Source organism: Pantherophis guttatus, chromosome 2 (assembly GCF_059756535.1).
Source record: "Pantherophis guttatus breed Tessera chromosome 2, ASM5975653v1, whole genome shotgun sequence".
NCBI lineage: Eukaryota > Metazoa > Chordata > Lepidosauria > Squamata > Colubridae > Pantherophis > Pantherophis guttatus.
The window spans coordinates 212,204,731-212,210,989 of record NC_142064.1 but is presented as its reverse complement, the minus strand read 5'-3'; positions in this window follow the sequence as shown (position 1 = coordinate 212,210,989).

The window sequence follows — 6,259 nt, the reverse complement described above, 5'->3', positions numbered from 1 at the left end:
CCAGCACGCATGCTCATACAGGAAAACCGAAGACCAGTTCTTCCAGATTCCAGCACTGCCACATGCAAAAAGGCCAGCTGAATGTCACGCGTGCATGTGCACCAGAAACCCGGAAGACGAATGGGTGACGCTGCGCATGCTGAGCAACATGGCTCCACGTGCCACTTTGGGCACGCATGCCATAGGTTCGCCATCACGGGCCTAAACAGTCCTCACCCGTGACTCCATCCAATTCCTTGTGTATAAACATAATATGTGGATGAACAGAACAATGCACATGAATGATTGGCTTTTTTTCCTCCATTGTTTGCATCTATTGGGCCTAGTAAATAAGAGTGTGGGAGTTGGAGGAGAGCTGTGTTAGCCTGTGAGAATCAAAGGTTAGAAAAACCATGCATCCGATGGAAGTGGTGAAATCTAAAATTTGTTACTACCGGTTCTGTGGGCGTGGCTTGGGGGGGTTATGTGACTGGGTGGGCATGGCTATCTAGTCGCATTACCTGGCTCTGCCGAACAGGCAACTCAGCTTGGATCGTCAGAGGCATTTAAAAGAAAAAAAGGTTTTTTTTTCTTTTAAAAGCCTTTGATGATCCCAGCTGAGCCGCGCAATCATCAGAGGCTTTTTTTTTTTACTTTTAAAAGCATTTTTTGGCCGAAGAGGTTGTAGAAAAAATGCTTTTAAAAGTAAAAAAAAAAGCCTCTGATGATTGTGCAACTCAGCTGGGCATGGGGGGGGAGGGATTTTTGCTACCGGTTCTCTGAACCCACCCGCCTCCATCGCTACTGGATTGGGCGATCCAGTCCGAACCGGGAGCATTTCACCCCTGATCCGATGAAGTGAACTGCAGCTCACAGAAAGTTCTGCCTTTTAATAAAAGTTGTTAAGTTAGACAAGATGCTACCAGAGTTTTGAAGAGTGTGCATGGAAATCTAAAACACCAAAATAGCTTTTAGGATTATATTTTTAATCAGCTTTGCTGCTTCGAATGAGAAGCATTATTGTATATGATTCTTTCAAACAATCAACCGTCCTTTGGATGGGGACCCTATTGCCCTTTCCCGAAAAGGCTGTGGGTGGACAGTGTGTTTATTAACTCTTCCTTGAGAAATTCCAGGAGTTGTAATCGTAACACATCTAGAGGACACCAAGTTGTAAACAGCTGGAGAACACTATGATCTCTCTCAAGTAGAATTTACAAAGGGAGAGATATTCTCCATTTAATTCCTTGTGGTATGAATTCACTGGATATAAATAGGCTGTTTCATTAGGGACAGAGTAATCAGTACTAGTTGTGCTTGCTTGTTCTTACCTTTCGGTGGTACAGTGCTCAAGGCCATCCTGTCCCTCACGCTGGACTTAAGAACCGTAATTGCATAATCCAAGTGTATGTGCTCCGTCTTTCCTTGTGGCAAATCAAGATTATTAAGAAAGAATGACTCATATCCAGAGTAGCCACATTTGCTTAATACTAAATTCAAAAGAAGCTGAATCATTTCTACAGCAAGTTATAAATTTAGTTCAGTCTGATCATCATACTTTGACTATATTAATAATTTCTATTTTTTGCTAATACCTTTTCCTGTTCAAATGTCATCTGGAACTTACAGATTGAGCAAGGAGATTGTATCCTTTCTATGTCACATATTATAGTTTTTTAAAAAAAAAATTCTGCTTTTTTTACATAGCTTTACAATTTTATATTATTACAGCTGTGCTTTTAGTCAAGAATATTATCCAGGCTATTCTTGTTTGGAATGAATTTATATCCCATCACTATATAAATCAGTTCTGAAAATGGACAAATGCCCTCTGAAATATTTCTCGTACCTCCTCAGTGAGATAGTCAGAAATACAAAGTCACAGTAAAACGGCCAAATGAGAAGATCCATCTTTCATATATGAAAAAGTCTGTGCATGTGTGAAGAACTTTAAAAGTTTCACAAGAACAAAGCAGGTGATGCAGTTGATTGTAAAGCAAAAGGAGGATTCTTTGATCGCCACACCAGAAGCTCCAGGTGCAGATAAAAGATAGGTAAAAGTGGGGATTTCCTTCCATCGGCCTTTTATGACAAAGAAAGACGTATAGGGTTCCAGAAGCAGCTGCTCCTGAAATCAGTTGTCATTCAAGAATTGCCAGTACCTGCAAAACCATGAATTCTTTCTCTCCTACATGCTCCAGCAGATGCCAAGATGTTTTTTTGAATCTCCCCTCCGCCTTCAACTCTGCTGAGTCACAGATCTTTTGCCAGAGGTAAAGGAAAACCAGTGTTGGGCAAGCTTTTTTCTTTCCAAATGGGAAAAAAGTCCAAGTGCTCTTTTGAGTGCTGCCTAACCCTGACCTGAGCTAGCATTCTGTCTTCCTACAATACCTGTCAGATGGCTGATCCAAGGATTGGCTTTACAATGCAGGTAGGGCTCACTTTTCAGCCACAATTTCACCCAAATTTTCTGTCGCTAAGGGAGAAAGTACTCAAGTGAGTTTTCTCCCTTTCGTGCCACAGTTCTTAAGTGAAGCATTTAAGTTAAGTTAATAACATGGTGGTTAAGTAAATCTGATTCCTCCATTGATTTTGTCTGTCTGAAAGTCGCAAAAGGCAGTCACATGACCCCGGGACATTGCAACTATCACAAATATGAACCAGTTGCCAAGCATCCGAATTTTTATCATGTGACCATGGGGATGCTGCAACGTTCATAAGCTTTTCAGTGCTGTTATAACGTCAAGTTATAACCAGCCTGTTTCCCCCAAAATAAGACATCCCCTGATAATAAGCCCAATCGGGCTTTTGAGCACATACAGTAAGGCCAAGTGCTTATTTCAGGGTTCAAAAAAATATAAGACAGGGTCTTATTTTTGGGGAAACACGATAAACAAATGGTTGTAAGTTGAGGACTACCTGAAAACTTTAGTGCAACCTTAAACACTCAAAGAGCCATTTGGACCTGTTTCCCACAGAAAAGAAAACACCGGGAGCCACAAAACCTGGGTGGGCGTGGCCAACTCGATGTCACTCACTTCCACCAGTCACATGACACCCCCCCCCGCCACACTTACCCAGTCGGTCTTTAAGACAGAGAACCGGTTATTAAAAAACACCGGGAACCACAAAACCCTTTTGACATCTTTCTCTCCCTCCCTCCCCCCCCTCTCCCCCCCTCTCTCTGTATCTCACTATGTCTCTCTCTCACCCCCTTTCTCTGTATCTCTCTGTCTCTGCCCTGGCCGCTTCTCCATCCATCGCAGTCGCCCTAATCTTCTCAGGCCAGGCAAGGAGCGACTGGGAAGGGAGGGCGAGGGGCAGGGCCAGTGAGTGGTGTGATCATCTGACAGGGAGCCATAGCAGACAGCCCAGAGCCGCATGTGGCTCTGGAGCTGCAGGTTGCTGACACCCGCTTTAGTGTAAGGGTGTCCAACTTTGGCAATTTTAAGACTTGTGGACTTTAAATCCCAGAATTCCCCAGCCAGTGATGCTGGCTGGGGATTTCTGAGAGTTGAAATTCACAAGTCTTAAAATTGCCAGGGTTGGCCACCACTGCTTTAGTGTTTGGGCAAACAGTGGGGAAGTTTACTCAGAACTTGTAAATCAGTGTTGTGTAATCTTCATCCTGATGATATCAGTACACAAAACATTAACTCCCAGTGAACTAAGATTTGAGGGAGAGAGACTCCAATCCTTTGGTGATATTCAGGTTTACTTAAATCTCCTCTGCAGAAGGAATATTTGATTATTTTTTTTTAATGGAAGTTAGAATTCCGCTTTTGGAGTTCAGTGAATGCCATCAGAGAGCAAGTGACACGTGACCAAGCTTTTTTTAGGCCTGCAATTATAAAATAAATAAATGTGGAGAAAAAAGAGAGCATTTATTTTCATTGCAGCTGTGCTCCCCAGGACAGAAGGATTCTGTGATAAGACAATAATGCTTTATCTGCTGCTGTTAACTTTCAGTTACTTGAAACTACCAGTTCTTCTGTCTGAGTCATCTTATATCCCACACAATGATACAAAGCTTTCCCAGTAGTAGTTAAATTTTACACAGCATTGAAGCTGAAATGAATTAAAATGGGAAAAATGACTTTTACACCTTGAGGAATGTTACCTGGTTATTTAAAGCCTGCTTTGGCCTGGTTCACATCACAGACTTTGAGATGATGTGATTTGTTTGATTTTACTATTTTGTTTTGCTTGCATGTTGAGTGATCAGAATAATGATGATTTGTAAACCACGGTTTATGGATTAGGGTGTTTTTAAAGCAGTCAATTGCTTAACACAATGCGTTAAGCAATTGTGTTTAATGTTAAATGTGCGATTGCACATTTCCTGGAAGCTGCTTTAGATTAGCACAAATTATTAGTCTAGTAGCACAGAGGCAGGCAATATAGCACTCTATGGGAACAAAAGATGGACATTGAAGAAGCAGGATACAGAGTATTGATGCTTTTGAATTTTGTTTGAGAAGACTCCTGAGAGTACTGTGGACACCAAGGAAACAAAAAATGGATCATTGAACAAATCAACCCAAAGTTCTCACTCAAGGCATAAATGACTAGACTGAAATTATTCTACTTCAGACGCATTATGTGAAGAGCCAGTTCCCTAGAAAATGCGGGAAAGGTGGAAAGAAAGAAAAGAGGACAGCCAGCCACAAGATAGATGGACTCAGTTACCGTGGCAATGAATGCACCATTGGGAGACTTGAAAAAATGAGGTCAGGGACAAGATTGTCACTGAGAAAACCTGTCTTAAGACCGAATAACAACTTGATGGTACATAATCAATCTAAGTCTGATCACCTTAATGTTCTGGACTTATGAGATGACATGTAAAAGAAATTGGTGTATTTTGTTGTGAATCTAGCTTACTTGCCAAACCAAGATTGTCAGGATTCAGATAAACTATATACTGCATGAATGAGACATGGCTTTTGATCACGTACAGAGATTGCACTAATCTTTCCCTCTGCTGGACACAGAGAAGGTTTGATCCTTTTATAACAGAAGACAGAATTATGGAGATGTCTATAGAAGCAAGGAACAGGGTGCCATCTCCCCAACAGCTTCCAATTAATGTGCAGAAGTAGTCCTAAGGAGTTGAGTATGCTTTAAGACTTAGGAGATCCTCACTAGAAGTTAAGTGGTTACAGCAGAAGCTTCCAAACCAGTACCTTAAGGAAGAAGTGAAGGTATGTTGTGCTTCTTCATTATGATGTGATGAGAAGCAATCAAATGTTCAAATGTTTTTATAGGAAGTCTAAATCCAATCAAAATTCTATCCTGAGCATGTGTTTCCAAGAAGACAGGAACTTCTCACTGCAGATGAGCCTTTAAAATCAGCTTCAAATAATATGGAGGCCTCCTTTGCCTTTCATTTTTCTGAACCGTCCAAGACGATTGAAGGTCAAGAAGGAACAGAAATGACTAGCAATCCATAGGCACTCAGCTCCTCCCCCTTGATCATTTTTAATCCCTGTATTTTCCCAGTGTTCTACACCCATGAACATGTGTGATCAAGCTATTTAAAAAGAGGCTCTTTCCCTCATGAGCAAAATGACAACATCTCTGTATTCATAACAAAGTACGAACACATGCTTTTGAAACATGAATAGGCAGCACAGATTATAGTAAAGACAGCAAAGAAGAGAAGCTGGCAGTCCAAATGTACACAGTCATCTGAGCACATAACAATGACGTAACTGTCACATATACTAGGAATTGTATCAGGAAGTTGAGCTCTCATAACACTATTGAAAGCAAGCCAGTGTGCTGGACTGAACAACAGGCATCCTTTTTCTTGGAGGGCATTCTTAGGTGCACTAATCATACACATTTATCTGTCTAAAAAGGAAATAATAAGTAAAAGGGGGTATTTTTTTCTCACTTTTCTCCATTACCAGCAGTCATTGGGGATGCTGCAAAAGAGAGAGAAAATAAATAACAAAGAGAAGTGACTGGAAGACTTACTACACTCAAAGCAGAAATTAATTTATATAAGGAATAACAAGAGTTCAGCTGAGGGAACTTGTTTTCGGTACTAGATTTTCACCCTGTAAAATGCCAAGTGGAATATTAATCTGAATGAGTTACCTTTCACAATAGCGGTTTTCTTTGCTCCTGATTCTACAAGCACGTCATGACATGCTATATAAAAAAGATGTGGGTACTTAATAAATTCACTCTGATCTAGGAGAACAACACACATATTTGGTCATCTTCATCCGGTCATCATATTTGTAGGGGACGGAGATATATTTTCAGTAAT